Here is a 4,832-nt window from a genome sequence, read left to right on the forward strand (position 1 = left end):
AACGATATGAGTTTGTACTTCAGCCGGAGTGAAACTGAAATCACCACAAATCAAAATGACATCACAAATGACGCCTCGCACCTCATGTATATCTAGGCCGAAGGGAAAAAATTTGAATCTGAATAATTTAAAATGAAGACGAACACTTCCATTAGACAAGTTTCATCTTAGCTGACTGAACCGAAATTGCGAATGATTGTTATCCTTAAAATCATATAGAATCTCTCATTGAGACACGTGTGCAAACAGTTTTTTTTTTTATTTCTCTGCTAACCTTCAACCGTTACGTCCGTCAACCTAAAAAGTTGTATCTATACACAAAACATGCTAAACAAACGTAAACAAGTATTCAAGTGAAAATGAAATATTTCAGGAAATCTAGGCCGATTATATTACTAGGAATAATGTCAAAACCTAAACTAATTCCAACATAATATTTTAATGATGATTTTAAATCTTTTGTTATTTGTGAAGTACATGAAAAAGTCCTCACAAGAAATCCAAGCAAAACTCTGAAAATAAGTTGTTTTTTAAGGGAAGCTTTCTTTAGATTTTAATTAAACAAGGTTTTGCAAATTTATCTAAAATGAAACCAAGTAAACGAAATAATTGAGCCGCGCCATGAGAAAACCAACATAGTGGGTGTGCGATCAGCATGGATCCAGACCAGCCTGCGCATCCACGCAGTCTGGTCAGGATCCATGCTGTTCGCTTTTAAAGCCTATTGCAACTAGAGAAGCCATTAGCGAAAAGCATGGATCCTGACCAGACTGCGCGGATGCGCAGGCTGGTCTGGATCCATGCTGGTCGCAAACCCACTATGTTGATTTTCTCATGGCACGGCTCATATTATTATCATTTCTTTATTCATATGCATGCGTTACATAATCAGCAGTTCAAGAAGCAATTTATACCGTAAGTAATTGCTGCAACTATGTTATCAAGTACCCCACCCATCTGCAGTAACATTGTGAGCACATTGTTGTTTTTCACGAAACCCCTATGACTGTTTTCCCCCTTTTTTCTGACTGAGATACATATGTTTGATGTTCAACCCCTTTTAACTCCAATGCCGGCGGCCTTGTTTTAAGAATATGTATGTATAAATGATTATGTAGTATAACTGTGGTTAGAAAGTCTATGTTCTGGAGTTTGACACCCCTATGCTTTCTGACATAGATGGTAAAGTACTAAACGTAGCCTGCCAGTACTTGCTAGAAATCTTAAAATATCATTCCAAACATTAACCCTTACTCTGCTAAAGTTCTATAATTAACTAGTCCATCATCTAGTACCATTAACTGTCAAAAGGGGTGGTTACCCAAAAAGATACTGACTGAATGGCAAACAGTGCAGATCATGATCAGACTGTACGGATGTGCAGGCTGATCTTGGTCTGCAATGGTCGCAAAGGCAGAATCACTTGCCGCCAGCAGGCTAAGGGTTAATGCAATAGTATACCAGTAGTAGATCATTCTAACATGGCTCGATTTGATTTCCAGTTAAACAAAGAAGAAAATCAAGCTCTATATATTCTGCGATAAACAACGGTTGACGCGCGAGAGCATTATGACGTCAATTATGACGTCAAATTGCTGCATGACATCATACATTACTCCTCGCGTTAATGAAGTCCAGCATAATATTTATTAAAATATATCAATGAGTATGTCAGAATGAAAAGAAGCAAGGCCTTCTTGTGATTTATTATCTATTTTACCACGGTTCATCGTTCAGATGCTTCAGTATTTAACCACTCGGGCTAACGCCCTCGTGGTTCAATTCCTACGCATCTGAACTCTGAACCGTGGTAAATCAGACGATAAACCACTCGAAGCCTTGATTATTTGTTAAATATAGCATATTAAACACAGTAACAGCCACATAGTAGAATAAACGTTACTTCAGAATTCCATATGCAATATCTCAAAAATGTGCCATGATATATTTTAGGACGTTTTTCCTGTGTTTTATTTCCTTTCCTTAAATACTACTTATTCCACACTTAAACGTTTATGTTGGAATTAGTTCAACCCCAAAAGTCAAAATGACCAGTCTACTAGTTTGGATCAATTGAAAAAGGTCAGTTTACACAATGAGAAAAGTTGACCTATTTACAGAAAGTCTAATTAGTCTTCGTTGGGTTTTAATGGAACATATTATTATTATTATTACACCATTCTGGTTAGCGCCCAAAAAAGGCACAGGTGAAAAAAGTTTAATTAAACACTTACATACCCAGAAATCTAAGCCAATTTGCTGGCTTATTGGCGAAATTGTCTCCCTTGAAAACAGGTTATCGGGTGTATCGATTAGCCTTTATCGGCCAATTTACGCCTATTGAAATATAGAAGGAGAAAAACTTTAACACATCAAATGACATCAAAAGCATCATCTGACAATATTTATTAAGTTATTGAAGTAATCTGCAATATTTGCACTTTCTTTCAATATAATTTTTAATAAAATAAAATATGATCTTCTTGCTTCCCTAAGCGTTTGAAATAAGTAACTAATTTTGATCCCGAGTCCCATTGATTTCTGTAGGAAATGACAGATTTTAAGCTTTACATGGTCTTTTAGAATGATTTATTCACATATTTATACTCATCTCACAACATTTATTAAGTTATTGAAGTTAACTAGAAAAGTTAATCTTGCTTTCAATGAGTTTATTTTTAAATTATTTTTATGTCTTCTTGCTTCCCTAAACGTTTGAATATCACTGATTTTACTAATTTGGAACATTTTGCCCGTCACAGTACACGTGTACTGATGACACTGGATAACCTGAATTAGATAGACATGTGGTTTAGTTTAGTTTATTTTTGTAGTTTGTGTGTCAATCTAATTCCGTGTTTAATGTCATTACTTTGTCAGATTAAATAAAAAATAAAGTTATTTTAAATTACATGTTTAAATAAAAATATTCCATTTTTTAAATCATTTAATACCATTTTCACTACTAGAATTATTTATTGCATTAAAACGTAACATAACATAAAGTTGATTAACATATAGAACTACATGTTCATATTTAAACTTGAATATTGTACATGTAAATATAACAAGTCCATTGGGTCGAGTGTAAATTTCATGTTTCTTGTTTGTAAGTATTATAATATTGTTGTTAAAAATTTCTTATTTTATCTTTTTGTAATGGTTATATATGTATGATAAAGTCAAATAACGTGTTTGACAATAAGTTAACCGAATGCTGACATATTTCTGTTTATTACCGTTACTAATTGGATTAGTATCTGTTTGTCAGACATGCCCCGCGGCCTTAAGGGACAATTATTACGGCTCTTGCATAAACACTCTAAAGTTAAAATCTAAATTATGGATATGGAGTTATAAATTTTGATAATTTATCTTACCGTTCAAAATCCAAATTAACATTATTGTAAAGTAAAATGCATTTATAGGCCACGGATCCATAATATTTAAAAACTTTTTTAAATTGAAAAAGACATATTTTCAAGGAGACCTGAAATACACATATATTTCGCCCTCATAAAAATATTTTAAAAATTAAAGGGACTATCCTCCAGATCGTTCGACAACAAGAAAAATACTTTTATAGATGTCTGGAAATAAATGCTATGCTTTAAAACTTAATTACTGACAAAGTTTAACTATACATTACGGAAATACTTGAGAATTTGCTGTTTTTCTATATGATGAAAATCGAAAAGCGATTGTAACGCTTTACTCAAGGTAAAGTGTCTCGATTATAAAAAAAAATCTATATTTTAAAGTCATAATCCACTTATTCCGCTATAGCGCTATTGGTTTCGACGAAATATTTTAGACACAAAAACACATCTTCTAGTATTAACAAACTTCAATTTGAGAGAAAGATTATTTTTAGCCAAATCTGGAGGTCATTAAATACATATTTTAAAAATACGTTGAGTAATGGGAATTATATGCTTCCTAACAATTTTTAAACAAATTCCAGATTATCATTCAAAATCACCAATTTGAAGAAATAAGAATGTTATGTATATCAGGTAATAAACATGTACGTCGATCTAATTCCGTCTTTGTCAAATTAGGTTAAAACTGTTATTTTAAATTACATGTTTAAATAAAATTTTTTAAATTTCAAAAATTATTTTTTAATTAATTAACTTTTAATTTATGATTCACATATATTTTGCCCTTAAAAGATATAATCAAAAGTTTAAATACATATCTAAAATGGGAATATCCTTCCCGGCTCTCAATTTTGAAACAAAAACCCGATTATCATTCAAAATCACCAATTTGAGGAATACACTGCAAATTGCCTCGGGCAAGGTATAAACTCCGCTGGTGTAAAAAGTTTCACAATTTTGTCGCAATACCCCTAATTAACAAAACCAGTGTAAGGTCAAGATTTTCAAGATAAGAAAGATTTAACGAAAGTCGATACTCGCGTTAAGATGGTATAAAGGGAAATAACCAAATTTAACCGATCTGGCTTAATAATCAAGGGACAATACTCTTCAAAACACGGACTCATTTCTGGACATGCACCAAAGTGGTTTAAGCTGCCAGGTATAATGTTTTATTTCCTTTCCTTAAATACTACTTATTCCACACCTAAACGTTTATGTTGGAATTAGTTCAACCTCAAAAGTCAAAATGACCAGTCTACTAGTTTGGATCAATTGAAAAAGGTCAGTTTACACAATGAGAAAAGTTGACCTATTTACAGAAAGTCTAATTAGTCTTCGTTGGGTTTTAATGGAACATATTATTATTATTATTACACCATTCTGGTTAGCGCCCAAAAAAGGCACAGGTGAAAAAAGTTTAATTAAACACTTACACCAAAGTGGTTT

This window comes from Mercenaria mercenaria, chromosome 12 (genome assembly GCF_021730395.1).
Source record: "Mercenaria mercenaria strain notata chromosome 12, MADL_Memer_1, whole genome shotgun sequence".
In the NCBI taxonomy this organism is placed as follows: Eukaryota; Metazoa; Mollusca; class Bivalvia; order Venerida; family Veneridae; genus Mercenaria; species Mercenaria mercenaria.